Source organism: Muntiacus reevesi, chromosome 12 (genome assembly GCF_963930625.1).
Source record: "Muntiacus reevesi chromosome 12, mMunRee1.1, whole genome shotgun sequence".
NCBI lineage: Eukaryota > Metazoa > Chordata > Mammalia > Artiodactyla > Cervidae > Muntiacus > Muntiacus reevesi.
The window spans coordinates 59,983,680-60,001,887 of record NC_089260.1 but is presented as its reverse complement, the minus strand read 5'-3'; the positions used below and the strand labels follow the sequence as shown (position 1 = coordinate 60,001,887).

At 37.9% G+C, this 18,208-nt stretch overlaps 1 non-coding gene across 1 annotated transcript; it reads left to right on the top strand.

Moving 5' to 3' along the window:
• The first annotated feature begins 11,782 nt into the window (after window positions 1-11,782).
• Window positions 11,783-11,854, top strand: TRNAW-CCA (transfer RNA tryptophan (anticodon CCA)). Its single transcript has one exon. It is a non-coding gene; the product is annotated as a tRNA-Trp (tRNA).
• Window positions 11,855-18,208: the final 6,354 nt, after the last annotated feature.

Genomic DNA, 18,208 nt, shown 5'->3' with positions numbered 1-18,208 from the left:
CCAGGGATCAGACCCGGGTCTCCTGCGTTTCCTGCATTGGCAGGGGGATTCTTTACCACTGAACCACCTGGGAAGCAAGGTATGAAGAATGCTAACATCTTAAAGAGCTTAAGGGCATTGTTATGTGTATCCCTGGAAGTGGAACCAGGATCCTGACCCAAAGCTACACTGTGATTTCCTGACTCTCCCTCCCTTGTCTTTGCATCTCTTCCTTTCCCAGATTAGCAATATGCCTTTTAGAATTCAGGGAAGGTCATAGAGACAGAAAGGCTTAGATGCTCTGGAGCTCCGCAGGGTCCTGCATGATTTCACTGCTCATAAAATGAGCAAGTGGCTTAAAATATTCCATTAAGAAATTGAAAATTGAAGACAATATTTATAGTGTAAGTACAACAAAATCCAAGAACATGGAGATGCTAACCATTTTAGTAGAACAAGCTCTTTATCATCCTTCCTACAAAGTAAAAATAAGATGAGAGACTTATTAGGGAGACTGTCCCAACTATCAATTTATACTGATTTTAATGAATTTTGATGTTCTTCCTGAGGGCATATTGTGTCTTGATAGTTAATATGATGCCATCATGACTAAGATGTTGCTCTTTGATTTGTTTTTAGCAATGCTTTAGGATATTTGATACTAAAGCAAGTACTTTTAAAAATCTCCTTCAAGGTAAAATGAATGCTTGGGAACCACTTTTGAGATTACTTGATATCAAGAGGCTGAAATCACTAGAGTAACACTTGTTTTGCCTGCTGCAAACAGAAATGTCTGCTAGAGGTAATGGGCAGTAATATGGTTAGAAGCTAAATACAATCCCTTGTCAGGCAAAAGAGTTGCAAGGTCCATAAAAAAAAAAAAAAAAACCCTTTTCAAGTTGTTTTCTCCCATTCAAAGTTACATAACTTTATGAAGTACCTTTTTCAGCAGTCACAATCCTTATAGCCAGTTTTGCAATAGATTAAATTTAGAAGCAGGTCTTTGAATTTCTGTAATATAGTGACCTGCCTCTTGAGAAACTTGTATGCAGGTCAGGAAGCAACAGTTAGAACTGAACATGGAACAACAGACTGGTTCCAAATAGGAAAAGGAGTACATCAAGGCTGTATATTGTCACCCTGCTTATTTAACTTATATGCAGAGTACATCATGAGAAACGCTGGGCTGGGAGAAGCACAAGCTGGAATCAAGATTGCCGGGAGAAATATCAATAACCTCAGATATGCAGATGACACCACCCTTACGGCAGAAAGTGAAGAGGAACTAAAAACCTCTTGATGAAACCGAAAGAGGAGAGTGAAAAAGTTGGCTTAAAACTTAACTTTCAGAAAACTAAGATCATGGCATCTGGTCCCATCACCTCATGGGAAATAGATGGGGAGACAGTGGAAACAGTGTCAGACTTTATTTTTTTGAGCTCCAAAATCACTGCAGATGGTGACTGCAGCCATGAAATTAAAAGATGCTTACTTCTTGGAAGGAAAGTTATGACCAACATAGATAACGTATTAAAAAGCAGAGACATTACTTTGCCAACAAAGGTCCATCTGGTCAAGTCTATGGTTTTTCCAGTGGTCATGTATGGATGTGAGAGTTGGACTGTGAAGAAAGCTGAGTGCCGAAAAATTGATGCTTTTGAACTGTGGTGTTGGAGAAGATTCTTGAGAGTCCCTTGGGCTGCAAGGAGATCCAACCAGTCCATCCTAAAGGAGATCAGTCTTGGGTGTTCATTGGACGGACTCAGGCTGAAGCTGAAACTCCAATACTTTGGCCACCTGATGAGAATAGTTGACTCATTAGAAAACTGATGCTGGGAGCGATTGCAGGCAGGAGGAGAAGGGGACGACAGAGGATGAGATGGCTGGATGGCATCACCGACTCGATGGGCATGAGTTTGAGTACACTCCGGGAGTTTGTGATGGATAGGGAGGCCTGGCGTGCTGCGATTCATGGGGTCGCAAAGAGTCGGACACGACTGAGTGACTGAACTGAACTGAATATAGTGTGTTGGGCTTCCCAGGTGGCACAGTGGTAAAGAATCTGCCTCTCAATGCAGGAGATACAAGAGATGGGGATTCCATCCCTGAGTCCCCCTGGAGAACAAAATGGAAACCCATGCCAGTGTTCTTGCCTTGAAATTTTCATGGACAGTGTGCCTGGTAGGCTACAGTCCATGGGCCTGCAAAGAGTCAGGTATGGCTGAGAACATACATACACATGATATACTGTATTAAGTCAATATTTTATAAAATATTAAGTGTATTGTCTTGTCTTTAATCAAATGCCTTAATAACTAATAATGTCAATAATAAAGGTTATGACAGAAATAGTGGTAGGTTTTCAATTCATCATTTTCTCTACCTGGACACATATAAAGACTTCATTTCCCAGACTTATTTGCTGTCAGATCAGGGTCATTTGACTGAATTCTAGCTAATGAAATGTAAGTTGAAGAGTTGTATATTAATTCCTCTGTCTGGCCCTTAAAATACTTTGTACAATCAGATTTTACTTCCCTTTTATTAAGTGACTGTAGAGATCACATGTTGCAGTCTTCCAAGATGGACTCAGGTTGGAGTTACATGAGAGAAAATCACCAGCAAAAGCATACCCACAGTGTATTCTAAAGTGAGTAAGAAATAAGTTTTTTTATGATAAGTCAATGAAAACTCATTGTCACTACAAGAGAGAAAAGACTATTTAGAATAATACAATTGCTAATAATATTTTAATGAGAACAACCTGTTTTGGGATCATTATTAAATATAATAAAATTATTAATGTAATTTTATCTTTGTATAATGATTTTTAAATTTATTTTTTGCATATGTCTGGTAATATACATAATACATATCTACAATAGTACAAACAAACATACATTTGAATTGTATGATAAAGATAGTTTTGCTTGATGAAGAAGCAACCAAAGACATTTGGAAGTAATTAGCTTAAAATATATGCTTCATTAATAAAGCTTCATCACCAGCTATTTCACTGTTAATAGGACACACTTAGATGTATTATTTTCACAGATCTGATTAGTATGTGTGCTCAGTCCAGCAGTCGTGTCTGACTCTTTGCAATCCCATAGACTGTAGCCCACCAGGTTCCTCTGTCCATGGGATTTTTCAGGCAAGAATATGGCGCAGGTTGCCATTTCCTCCTCCAGGGGAACTTCCCCTTTGATTAATATATGTAGGTTTTAAAAGACAAGAAAATGAATGTCAGCCATAAAATACTTCCACATATCTCTCCTAGTCTTCACTCACTCTTAGATGTAGATCACCATATCCAAACCAGTGACTTAGTAGGAAATGTCAGTGCCAAGGAATTAAACCAGTTAACATGCAGAGTTGAAGACAATGTCCTCTAAAATAGTTATCCTTGAAGTTCTGTAATGTGTAACATTTCATTTGAGAAATAAGAAGAAAAATAATAATTTAGTTTCACAAGGAAAAAAATCAAAAATAAGTAAATGCAAATTTTCATCTTAGATATATAGGGGTATCTACATTACATATATACCTAAGCCCATGCACACAGACACAAATGTATGCTTGTATACTACGCATATATGGAGTATTCATTTTATAGAATCAGGAAAAAAAATGTTTATCTTAGATATTTTCCTGCTACAGCTGAAAATAACTAGAGGTAAAATTGAAATGAACCTTAGCTACAAGGAAATATTGAGGGTCTTGTGTCTCAGTCTTTTGAATTAAGTCAAGAGCATATATGTTTCAAAAGGTGATAGATAATTTTTGTCATATTCAAGTTTCAAAGTCAAAGATGATCAATATTCTCTTAACAGCCATACATCATTTGAGAATAGCTGGTAAGTTAAAAGAGAGTGTCTGCTTAAGGGTTAGCTTCAGGATGTATTCATTTTTGGAACTTTGTGATTCTTAAAAGCCTAGGCTTAAAAGCAGTAGAAAGAGTTGCCTTTGAAATCTCTGAAGCCATTGATAGCTCTGAGCTCTCCAAGACCTTTTGGTCACAATAACATCTACTGAGTACACTCTTGGACGCAGCTCACTAGAAGCTCTCATCCCATCATCTGATGAAATTTTGGCCTTTCAGGTCACTTTGTGAGAGTTTCAGATGTTTTTTTAAAAAGGTAAGGCCAACGTTCCAACACGACTAAAGCTAGATAACAGTGTTCAGGGTGTGCAATGGCTCCCTCTCGACTTCAAGGAGATCCCTCCTACGGTAACATTTTGCCTCATTAGTCCTCAAAGCAGTGGTGTGAGGGACTGAGTAAATGTATTCCTTCCAGATTCCTATGCTGAAGCCCTAATCACCACCATGTTGATCTTTGAAAGGAGAGCCTTTGGAAGGTAATTAGGTCATTAGGATAGAGGTCTCAGAAGTGGGATTGGTGCCCTTATAAGAAGAGACATGAGAGAAATGATCTCTCTGATTGCCATGCAAAGTTACAGCAAGAAAGCAGCCATCTCCAAACGAGGAAGAGGACTTTCACCAGACCCTGAATCTTCTAGCACCTTGATCTTAAATTTCCTAGCCTCCAAAAATCAATGCTTATTGTTCAAACCATGCAGTCTATAGTATTTTGTTATAGCAGCTAACTAAAGAAACAAGTGGTGGTCAAACAACTGAGCACTCTTAACATAGCAAGCGACTTGGATGTAAAAAATATGTTATAAATGTCCCAAGTTGATTGCACAGTGTTAGGAAATCAATTTTGCAATTTTCTGCCATCTTCACTTGTTTGAAATGACTCAGTTCACATCAGTAATTGTGGTGAGAGGAACTATAAATCTCCTGTCATCTCTCTGGGTTAGTGGAGATGCCTCTTTATTAGAGAGATGACATTTTGGTGGGATATTATGTATCATTAGTTAATATAGAAATCTTTATAAGGCATAAAGGAACTAAAGGCAAGGAAGGGACAAATGTCCTCTTGGCATAATAATGTCATGGTTATTCATTCATAAGTAATACAGCTTTCATACTAAAGTGTGTATGAATTTTTTTGTTTCTTGGATTGTTTAGTAAGGCTTATACTGTTTCTGAAGGAAGTGGCGATATATGTTTGATTTTAGGCACTCTATAAAATGCCAGATGTCACCCCGAGTGCATATTCTTCTCTTATCACCTTGTAGCTATAAGAGAACAGCAGCCAGAAACCACTAAGATCAGAGTCCACCCCTGACAATTTTGGAACAGCCATTATTAGGCCAGGGAGGAATAGCCAAGAAAGCCTTTGAAATCTAAAGCTAGAGCATTTACAAGACACAAAAGCGGGTTGACATGAATTGAGATTTTATTATTTGAATAAAAATGTACTGCTCCTTACAGTTTACCCTTTCCTGGACATATGCAAAAGATAAAAGAGGAAGGTGTGGGGACTTTTTTGGCAGTCCAGTAGTTAAGACTTCACCGTCCAATGAAGGGGATACGGGTTTAATTCCTGATCAGGGATCAAAGATCCTACATGTCTTGTGGCCAAAAAACCAAAATGTACAACAGTAGCAATACTGTAACAAATTCAATAAAGACCTTAAGAATAGCCCATATCAAAATACAAAAAACCTCGAATAGCCAAAGTAATCTTGAGAAAGAAGAATGGAACTGGAGGAATCAATCTGCCTGACTTCAGATTCTACTATAAAGCCATAGTCATCAAGAGAGTATGGTACTGGCACAAAGACAGAAATATAGACTAATGGAACAGAATAGAAAGACCAGAGATAAATCCATGAACCTATGGACACCTTATCTTTGACAAAGGAGGCAAGGATATACAATGGAAAAAAGACAACCTCTTCAACAAGTGGTGCTGGGAAAACTGGTCAACCACCTTTAAAAGAATAAAACTAGAACACTTTCTAACACCATACACAAAAATAAACTCAAAATGGATTAAAGATCTAAATGTAAGACCAGAAACTATAAACCTCCTAGGCGAGAACATAGGCAAAACACTCTCTGACATGAATCACAGCAGGATCCTCTATGACCCACCTCCCAGAATGTTGGAAATAAAAGCAAAAATAAACAAATGGGACCTAATGAAACTTAAAAGCTTTTGCACAACAAAGGAAACTATAAGTAAGGTGAAAAGACAGCCCTCAGATTGGGAGAAAATAATAGCAAATGAAGCAACAGGCAAAGGATTAATCTCAAAAATATACAAGCAACTCCTGAAGCTCAATTCCAGAAAAATAAATGACCCAATCAAAAAATGGGCCAAAGAACTAAACAGACATTTCTCCAAAGAAGATACAGATGGCTAACAAACACATGGAAAGATGCTCAACATCACTCATTATCAGAGAAATGCAAATCAAAACCACAATGAGGTACCATTACACGCCAGTCAGGATGGCTGCTATCCAAAAGTCTACAAGCAATAAATGCTGAAAAGGGTATGGAGAAAAGGGAACCCTCTTACACTGTTGGTGGGAATGCAAACTAGTACAGTCACTATGGAAGGTAGTGTGGAGATTTCTTAAAAAACTGGAAATAGAACTGCCATATGACCCAGCAATACCACTCCTGCGCATGCACACTGAGGAAACCAGATCTGAAAGAGACACGTGCACCCCAATGTTCATCGCAGCATTGTTTATAATAGCCAGGACATGGAAGCAACCTAGATTCCCATCGGCAGATGAATGGATAAAGAAGCTGTGGTACATATACACCATGGAATATTACTCAGCTGTTAAAAAGAATTCATTTGAATCAGTTCTAATGAGATGGATGAACCTGGAGCCCATTATATAGAGTGAAGTAAGCCAGAAAGATAAAGATAATTACAGTATACTAACACATATATATGGAATTTAGAAAGATGGTAATGATAACCCTACATGCAAAACAGAAAAAAAGACACAGATGTACAGAACAGACTTTTGGACTCTGTGGGAGAAGGCGAGGGTGGGATGTTTCGAGAGAACAGCATGTATATTATCTATAGTGAAACAGATCACCAGCCCAGGCTGGATGCATGAGACAAGTGCTCGGGCCTGGTGCACTGGGAAGACCCAGAGGAATCGGGTGGAGAGGGAGGTGGGAGGGGGGATCGGGATGGGGAATACATGTAACTCCATGGCTGATTCATGTCAATGTATGACAAAACCCACTGCAATGTTGTGAAGTAATTAGCCTCTAACTAACAAAAAAAAAGAAAGAATAGCCCATATCAAAATAAAATAAAATAAAAAGAGGAAGATGTGTTTAAAGGGAGAGAGAACTTCCAAATATTGAATAAAATGGCACAATAAACATTCAAGAAGTATGTCACATCCACACTAATCTCTCTCTGTGAGGAAAGAGGATAGACCAGTATCACTGAGATGACAGGAAAATGAGCAATGGGCATATGGCCTACATAAGACAGCTTTTCTTTCCTACCTTGAATGTTTTACTGCCAAAAAAAAAAAGAACAAAAAGGGATTATGTTAAGTATATCAGTCTGTTTGAACTGCCATAACAGAATATCATAGACTGGGTAGGTTAAACAATAGAAATTTATTTTCTTACAGTTCTGGCTGTAAGTCCAAGATCAAGGTGTTGGCAGGGTTGGCTTCTGGTGAGACCTTTCTTGTTTTGCAGAGGTTCACGTTCATTGTGTCCTCACCTAGCTTTCCCTCTATGAACAAAGAGAAAGGTCTCTGGAGTCTCTTCCTCTTTTTATAAGGACACCAGTCCTATGGGATTAAGGTCCCACTCTTCTGACCTCATTTTAAGCTTAATCATTTCTTTAAAGGTCTCATCCCTAAATATAATCACATCAGTGGTTGGACTTCAACACATTTTTGAATAAATACAATTCAGTCAGTAATAGTAGGAGAAGTCATGTTTAAAAAAGAGAAAAAAAAAAAAACTAAAAGCTTGCAAAATAAAAGGATAGAATAGCAAATGAAACAAGAGGCTATTACAAATTGGTATAACCATTAGGTTCTGATTAATTATATTGGCTCAATTTATTCTGAATTTTCTAATGACCAAGGCAAAGATGTAAATAACATCAGTGCCAGAACCCACAATATCAGTATACTCTTATTGGCTTCTCAGGGTAAACAAACCTTTTCCTAGAGTCAAGGCTTGAAAGATAATTTCCCATTTCCTTAACACCTTAAGAGTTCAAACAAAAGCCAGTTAAATAACATTGCATCTTTTTGTGTCTTTCACTGCTGTCAGAAAAAAAGACAAATCAAACATTTAGTAAAGCTGTTTGTATGAAAGGTCCACACAGTGTGGGCCAAATACATAGGTTTTGGTGATACTTTTGATAGGATAAGTCCAACCTTTGCTATTTATATATCTAAAATAAGCAGTAGTGAGTAGTATAAAATTAATTTCCATTTTTGGATCTTTGCTTATCAGAAAAGAAAATTATTGTGCATATTTCTGACAAAAAAGAAAAATTTAAAAGTTTTAAATAATATGGCTGTAGAGAGGCATTTCCCTTTTATGTCTGTTCTCCATCCAAATGCTCAGTGTTATTGTACAAATTTGAGAGGGCAGTTTGAGGATGTCAGAGACATTTGTAGTTTGCTGTATCTGAAATTCTTGGGCTTACATAAAAATGCAAAGAAACAAATACATGGATAAAATAATTTATCACAAAAGGATTTCAACCCAAGCAGGGATGACTACATGGCCCAGCAGCCCTATTTATCATCTAGAAGCTCCTGGACTTAAGGATTGGCTTCTATTGAATAAAAAGGAAATGCCCATTTCTTTGTTAGATTAATAAACCTCAAATTAAAATGTCATCTTAATTGTTACGTGTACATGGAACCTCAGTACCCAGTAGATACTTATTCTATATGATGACATTATGTACAAGGTGGGCTTCTGGATATAACCCAGGGAATCAATGAATCTCTCTCTAACCTAAACATTAAACCAACCTCATTTTCAAAAGTGCTTTTTTAAATCTATGAATCACCAACTGGGGGAAAATGTAAGGGTTGGAACCACTGGCTCCAAGAAGTAAAATCAAAATATATGCTTTTATCAGTGAGTATAAACTTTCCTTGGAGAGGAAAATGGCAACCCACTCCAGTATTCTTGCCTGGGAAAACCCATGGACAGAGGAGTCTTAGCTCATAAGATCACAAGATTTGGAGGTGACTTAGAAACTAAAAAACAACAATAAGGTTTTCTAGCCTTTGAAAAATTCAATGTCTATTTATTCAATTAGTAACTATCTTTTTAAAATGTAAAGAAAACCTTGACCATACGTAGACCTGATCAGAAAAGACAGCACCCAGATGATGAATCAAGGCTCTCTTTGGTTCAGTACCAAATTTCTTTTCTCTTCTTTGCTCCACGTGAAATAGCATTTAAGAGTTAACCTGTTCAACTGACACATTTAGTATTTTCTACTGTTGAAAATTTCAGGGAAATTGTGATGTTAGAGACATTTCTGTGCAGTGAGACCTTTGGGACTGTTTTCATATTTTATTAGTATATAATCAATATGTGTTTCCATCTTGTTTCCTGAATGAGAATGAAACTCCTTCAGGGCAGTTATCTATCTCAGACTTCTTTAAATTTGTTGTAAAGACTAGAAAAGTCGGCCTGCAGACCAAGAAACAACATGGCAGGGAGGAACAGGCTTGCTCGGTTTTGGGATTGATTCTGATTCTCACTCTACTAGTCCAGGCACTAGCTATGTGATTTCTGGTCATTTGTTTAACCCTCCTGAGACATCATTATTATTCTGGGAACATGCTGGGGTGTGTGGGAGTGTGGAGTTAGCTAATTGGCTACTAGTGAGCAAGAGGTTAGCGCAAACAGCTGATCCTGTTTACATGGGTTTGAGGTTTTTTAGTGCTCTTGGGCTTTGTTTGCAGAAACCTTTCTTCAGAGGCCTTCAGCTTTCAATACCTTTAAGAAAACGCATTGGGAAGATCAAGGGAAGGATCACTTTTAAGCTGAGTGCAAAACCCAAAGCTCACTTAGATATCTTTGGCTTATTCCACTACTGGATAGACTTATGTTCTTGGGCAAAGACAACTGTTTTTCCTGGCTCTACTTCTCAAATATGCAGACAAATCCTCGATGGCAGCGGCAGCTAGAGAAGAGGTTATAGCCAACTCTGCTAAAGGAAGTCGGTAATACAAGTCCTGTTTACTGGTGCCAAATGGCAGCGTTGGTCCAATATTAGGAAAAAAAATTTCAACATCCCAGGGTTGTTATTGATCACCATGCGTGACTTTACTCTTTTTTGAATCATAGTTGTTTGCTGCAGTGCTTAAAGCAGGTCTGGTACAGAGTAATTTTGAAAAAAAATATATAATGAAGAGAAGTCTTATTTGCTTATTTGTTTGTTTAAGACCTATTTTTACATATTGACATTATAGTTACCAACACACAGAAAGAGGGCTTCTACTGAATGTACTGAAGGCTTAGTTGGAAAAGATACAAGGACAATGAAAATGAAAAAAAAAAAAAAAAGAACGGTGAAGGAAAGGGTAAAATGTTTTATTTTATATCTGAACTGGTACAACTGATTATTAATGGTCATTCAGTGGAAAACCTTGGTTTGTGTTTTGGAGGGCCAGTCTTGCTCTTCCAGTCTCGGTTTTGAAAATCCTCCCCTCCCCTACTACCATTTCAGCTGTTGTTGCCCCTTGTAGCCATCAGGGTTCTGCAATACTAGGTTAATTATTATTATGGTAGTTTAAGATTGGTTTTGTTTCTTTCTATAACTATTATGTTGTCATGGCAAAAGTCTTGTGTAATATGAGAACCATAATTTCCATTTCACAAAGAAAATAATGGTTCTTCAAGCTGACTTAAAGAACTTAACAATTTAAATAAATAGCAAGAAACTCAGTTATATATTCCTCAAATACACCTGATTTGTATACATCTAAGGAAGCATGGCTACGTGATCACTGATCAGTATCCTATGTTATAATATATTCCCATCTCCTCAGCATTTGTCATAGAAGCATCTGTTCATTATTTCGTATCACTAGTTCTTTTAACAACTTGGAGATAGTTACATGAAGAAATTCAGAAATTTCACCATGATTCATGGAGAAATGCGTTCCTTTATGCCTTGGTTTTGAAATTACTTACCAAATCAGAGTCTTAGGAATTTTCATAGCTTAAGCAATTGTAGAAGAAGCTTTGTATGCTTCTGATATTCACTCCACTTTGCCTTCTGGACGAATGCAGAATTAATGCTTTTGGTGACAAATTATCTTATTTGGAATGTATAGATATTTTTGCCAAAAGTGTTGATCACAGATTCAAAACAATAATAATTTTTCAAAAAGCATTGTTCTTATTTTTTATGGGGTTGCTGTTGTTGTTTAGTCACTAAATCATGTCCAACATTTTGCAACCCCATGAACTATAGCACGCCAGTTCCACTGTCCTTCACTATCTCCCTGAGTTTACTCAGACTCATGTCCTAGTGGCTCAGATGGTAAAGAATCTGCCTGCAATACAAGAGACCCAGGTTCAATCCCTGAGTCAAGAAGATCCCTGGAGAAGGGATTGGCAACCCATTCCGGTATTCTTGCCTGGAGAATTCCATGGACAGAGGAGCCTGGCTGGCTACAGTCCGTGGGGTCAAAAAGAGTCAGATGCAACGAAGCAATTAACACACACACATGTCCACTGAGTCGATGATGCCATCCAACCATCTCATCCTCTGTTTGCCCCCTTCTCCTCCTGTCCTCAATCTTTCCCAGCATCAGGGTCTTTTCCAATGAGTGGCCTCTTCGCATCAGGTAGCCGAAGTATTGGAGTTTCAGCTTTAGCATCAGTTCTTCCAATAAATGGGCTTCCCTGGTGGCTTAGAGGTTAAAGCATCTGCCTCCAATGCAGGAGACCCGGGTTTGATCCCTGGGTTGGGAAGATCCCCTGGAGAAGGAAGTGGTAACCCACTCCAGTATTCTTGCCTGGAGAATCCCATGGACGGAGGAGCCTGGTAGGCTAGAGTCCATGGGGTCGCAAAGAGTTGGACAGGACTGAGTGACTTCACTTTCTTCCAATAAATACTCAGGGTTGATTTCCTTTAAGATTGACTGGTCTGATCTCCTTGCTGTCCAAGGGACTCTCAAGAATCTTCCCTAACACCACAGTCTGAAAGCATCATTTCTGCGCCATTCTTTATGGTTCAATGTTCACATTCATACATGACTACTGGAAAAACCATAGTTTTGACTATACGAAATTTTATTGGCAAAGCGATGTCTCTGCTTTTTAATACACTGGATGGGATAACATGGTTCAAATAAAAAAATTTGCCTCCACTTTGTTTAGAGTGTACAGGCTTCAAAAAGAAGGGTCTATTTTTTTGAACATTTTTTCTCCACAGGTCTATGGGCTGCAAGGAGGTTTTGCCTGGGATTTCTCGGGCAGTTCCAGTCAGATAACAGCTGGATTGATTGGGCCAGGAGATCCAAGATAGCGTCATTCAGATCTCTGACAGTTGGTGATACCAGTCAGTTGGGGTACCTCGGTTTCCCTCACCTGTACTTCATTCGAAGGACCTCAGAGATCAGTTGTTGCCCTTCTCTTCTGTTCTCCCTGTTTCCTTTTCTTCTTCATTATTTTATAGCTTCTTATTCCTCAGGGTGCTTGAAATATTTTTTAATTTCTCTAATCCATTTCTCATGTGAAGGATGTGGACATCTCATGCCTTTTTATGCTCCTCTTCTCATATTGTCATACTAGGCTAGATCTGTGTTCTTTTCACAGCTTCCATTCCCCAGCACCTTATTTTGACAGCTTCTATCATTTCTGAGACCAGCTTGTATTTCTGGTCTGAACTTTGGAGTGAAACTGCAAAATAAAAAAACTTGGCAAATTTTACATAACTAAGGGTTTAATTGGAACAGTCCTGATTTTTGTACTATGATTCTCTGCAAAGGACTCTTTCTTCTTTGCCTTTTAGAGGGCTTTCTTTTATTTTCTGTTTTTGTTTCTTTTTAAAGACCAGATGCATTTCTATATTTTATGTTTTATATGTACTGCTTGATGTCAACCGAAAACATCCTACAGTTTCTCTATCTCCTTCCTATATTTTTCCTCTCTCAATACGGAAGTGAGATCCAATATTCACTCCAAGAAAAGCACAACTGGATCCAAGGGAACACAGGCACTTTGGAGCTCCTGCCAATGAACCACACTCTCTGCTGCTGTCAGTAAAGCACTTTGACACCCACCTGGGGCTATTGTCACAGGTGCCTATTCTCTACTCCATTCAGCTTTTGAAATATACAAATGGTGTCCAAGACTCAGTGTAGTCAACATACAGGAAAGCAAAAGTGAAGCGCACAGCAGAAACAAACTGAGAGTGTATTATATCTATCATCATGAAAGCCACATTTCTAAACTCCCCCCCTCCCCCCCCCCCGCTTTGCAAGAGTGAGAGCTGCAAACCTTTTTATAAAAAGATCATGTCCTTGGACAGCAAGTATCATGAAAACCTCAAATCATCAAATAATAAATAGAATTGTTAAGTACTGTGTGGAAGTCCTCTTATTTTAAGTAACATTGCCCCAATCATAAGTAAAGACAAGATGAATCGGGTTTGCCTCTTTGAATTAACTGTGGTGAGTTACATGATTATCTTACCACTGTGTGGAAGTCCTCTTATTTTAAGTAACATTGCCCCAATCATAAGTAAAGACAAGATGAACCGGGTTTGCCTCTTTGAATTAACTGTGGTGAGTTACATGATTATCTTATCACTGTGTGGAAGTCCTCTTATTTTAAGTAACATTGCCCCAATCATAAGGAAAGACAAGATGAATCGGGTTTGCCTCTTTGAATTAACTGTGGTGAGTTACATGATTATCTTACCTTGAACATTTTTGCTGCTGTTCATACCTAAATTTTTATTGCCTGAGCTCTGTCCTCTATCTCAGGAAAAATTCCTTTCTCAACTCTCAGTGCAAAAGTTTCTGTAAATTTAGGATTAAAATGGGAAGGGGGACTTAAATACAGTGCCTTTTTCCTCCAAGGTCAGAATTGATTGAGGATAGTTAAAGGGAGAAATTAAGAAATTTGAATTCTCTTCTGTCTATTGTTTGGAAACAGCAAAAGGACTTCATCAGTTCTGGGAGCTTTCTAAGTATTTATTGTTATTTATGTTTATTATTTCCAAGTGGCTTTTCCCAAGAAGAGCTCTGAGATCTTATAACAATTTTCATACTTTCTAAGCAAAAAGAAATCAATAAATTTGAATGTGTTGAGAAAAGAAAATGGATAGAAGGAAATATTGTAAAAAAAAAAAAAGATAAATATTATAAAAAATAAAAGGGATAGGAGCACAGAAGAAAAAATAATTAGACCAAAATAAGCAAGACAAATAAGACAGTTTGAATTGAGGATGGACTCTGTCCAGATGGGAAAGTTGAGGCTTTAAGAGTAGATGGACTCTCAAAGGTCACTTAGTCTCTGAATCAAGATCAAAACCCTTTGCTTTCCTGGGGGTTAACTGAAGCTTTGCTCCAGGAGACCACACTGTCTGCCTAGAATTTGCTTCACACTTTCCTCCTCAGCACTGGTGCACTCCTGTCTCCCTGCCCTTGGGTTCAGTGGGTGGTCAGTATTACTTTACAGAAAGAGAAACAGAAGTTCCAAGGGGTTAAGTGATGTATAAAGTGTTAAACAATCCTTTAGAGGGCTGATCTCAGAATTGGGGAAAATCACCCTATCCAGATATTCTTGAGGAAAAAATGATTCTTATTTATTTTGAAGAGAAAAAAAATCAGTTTTGAGGGTGAATAGATGTAAAAGAGCTACATTCTACATTTACGAGGGATTACAAAACAGGGCAATGATGACTTTGCAAATAATTTCTCTAATTTAAAACGTGTGGGGACTTCACATTTAAAAAGACCATTATTAATCCATTTTTTTCCTCAAGTTTTTGAAAGTTCCTGAGGAGTGGTACAGCTACATGGAGAAATTTACCTATAAAAGCATCATCTCTGTGACCTCTGTTCTGGCCTACAGTGTCGAATTAAGGAGAAACACGCTACTTATCCTACAAGAAAATTGGAAGATCTTAGCTTTGAGCTGTAATATTTCCAGATGGTTGAAATCAAAAGCAGACTTCCTTTCCTTGCCTCTTCAGCCAAAGTTTTATACAGCAGTAAATAAACTCTTATTTGCTTCTGCCACATTTTATAGTAGAATACAGAAGGATTGAAGGGGACCATTTCTCAGGGACTGATTCTCTTCTCATACTTTGAAGGTTGGATACTGCTTCTGTTTTAAAATGGGAACACATAGCTCACAACTATAACTCCAAGAGTAAAATAGAAATCTGTTGGTTCATTGCCTTTTACTATTAAGATTTCTCTAAAATTTGCAGAAAATGTCGATTTCTCTTTCCACAGATTGAGACAGAAAAGCACAATGATGATTCTTCTCCTTAAACTTTAAATATTAAACTTATTTTGGGGGGATTTCCCTGGTGGTCCAGTGGTTAAGATTTCTGTACTTCCACTGAAGGGCTGCTGGTTCAATCCCAGGTCGGGAAACTAATTTCCCACATGCCAAGCAGCAAGGCCAAATAAATAAATTTATTTTCATGGAAGTAAAAACTCATTTCATTAATTTTCATTATGAATACAATAATAGACACATTTAAAAGTAAATAAAATATCCTTGGAAGTCTAAATTAGACTTAAAAAGAATAAAATGAGGATTTTTTTCATTACTGACAAATGGGTTGGGTTGGGTTAGTTACTTAGTTTGCAAATGCAATTTAAATTTTTTTCTGACCTATAATTTCTATCCCATTTTTTGGTAGAAACTATATTTCAGCCATGATCTTTGCTGGATAATGTTTCTGGACCTACCCATTATATTGAACAAAGAGAATATGTTTTGATAACAGAGTCAGCTTGTCAACACCCATAGTGTATGTGAAATCTGGCTCTAGAATATGATAAAATATAATTGCCATGTATTATATTATGGGTTCAACCCCTCCCAGCTTATTTTCAAGATAAAAAATAGACTGTCATATTGTTACAGAATCATCTCAATGCTTTTATTTCCTTTATGTTTGCTAAAGGTGAATAATCACTTGCCTATCTTCAAATATGTGGACTTCCCTGGTAGGTCAGTCATAAAAAATCAACCTGCAATTCAGGAGACCCAGGTTCCACCCTAGGGTTGGGAAGATCTTCTGGAGAAGGAAACTGCAACCCACTCCAGTGTTCTTGCCTGGGAAATCCCATGGACAGAGGAACCTGGTGGGTTACAGTCCATGGGGTCACAAAAAGTTGGACATAATTGAGCAACTACATAACAACAGTCTTCAAATGTACAGATGGTGGGAATGAGCAGGACTGTGAATTTTCCCAGATCTGTAGAACTGAGGTGTTTAATCTTGAGTGAAGCAAGAACTTAGTATGTGCCTGAGTGAGAATGGCAGTTGGAAAGAATACTGATTAGACTCACTAGGATGTAGCTATAAATATTCTCCTCTGGCAAGCAAGTGGTAGGAACTACAGACTTGGGAGAGAGGACTGAACAATCCTCTGGTTCAAGTTAACAACTTCTCTGGTTCACTTCTATATATATTTGCTAAATGTCAGTGCTGCACTAGATCCTGCCCTTGGCACTTGCTATGGGGTGAATGTTTGTTGTCCTTCTCAAATCCATATGTTGAATCCCAAAAGCAATGGTATTAAGAGGTGGAGCCTTTGGGAGCTGATTAGGTCATAAGGGTAGAGCCCTCATGAAGGGTATAAGGGTCCTTACAAAAGAAGCCCCAGAGAGATTCCTCTGTTTCATACCTTGTGAGAACACAGTGAAAAGATGCCATCTATGAATGAGGAAATGAGTCCTCATCAGACATTGGATCTGCTGGTGCTTTGATCTGGTACTTTCCAGCCTTCAGAACTGTGAGAAATAAATTTCTGTTGTGTATAGTCCACTTGGTCTAAGTTATTTTCTTACAGCTGCCTGAACAGACTAAGACAGCATCTTTATTCAATAAAGAAGACACAATACTTGACCAAGGAACAAACACACACTAGTGTGGTTTGCTTTTAGACCAGTTTAACTAGTGTATGGGTAGAACTCCCAGAGGAAGTGATTCTTGAAAGTAACCCTAAGCCAGGAGATAAAAAATGGGAAAGGGTTCAAGTAGGGAAGACAATCTGAACAAATGCATAGAATTATGAAATCTGCAATCTCATGCAATCATATATGCATGAGAGATTAGAGACTAGAGGCAATTTTAATGACTTCATCATTGAATCTAGAGGCAAAGAGTAAGAAATAAGTAAAGAGGAAATACAGTCACTGTCATAAGTAATCTCATCTTTTGTACTATCTTCTTGTGAGATAATAAGCACTATTATGGCAGAGAATGTGCCTTATTCACCGTGACAGACCCCGAATTTAGAAAATGCCTGATAATGCCTTACTAATGAACAATTATTTATTGATATATGAGTGAATTACCTGGATGAAACAGTGGGAATAAGTATAGAGCAAGGGATAGAGTTTAAAAGTATTTAAAGTATTTAATAGGTAAAATTACCAGGACTTCTCATCTAAAGTTAAAAATGGCACTGGGGTGCCTGTATTAATGAGATCATATGCACAACTAGGATAAGATACAGCAGAATGTTAAGAATGTAAACTCGGGATTGATTTTAGCTCAAACCTCAGCACCTTGACTTCCAAGCTATATGCCCTTGGACAAGTGATTTAATCCATCTGTGCTTTTTTCCTCAAATGCAGAGTGGGAATAAAGACAGCATACGCCTCATCCTGTGGCTCTGAGACTTACAGGAGTTCATTCTTTTAAAACACTTAGAACAAAGCCTGGCAAGAAGCATTCAGTGAAAAAGCTCAGATTAAATTCACATTAAGTCATTAGTCAGCAGTGACTGTTTTATTGCAAGGAGGTGACTTGGCTTTTAAATCTTAGCCACGCCCCTGCTTTTGGTCTCCACTCTTTCTCTGAAAGATTTCACTCTCTTTATTGGACAAATAGCAAGTCAGAAGCCCCATAAAAGATGTGTTAAAATTCACACAAATTGTCAATCACCGGAACTAGGCTCAGAGCAGCGATGATTTGACCTTGTACAGCACTTCCTCCTAAATTTCTTCAAGGAGAACTCACTGCTGGCTGTGGATAAATAAAAATCAAAATCAACTTTTAAGTGATGGGAGGTGGGAGGGAGGCTCAGGAGGCAGGGAACGTATATATAGCTATGGCTGATTCATGTT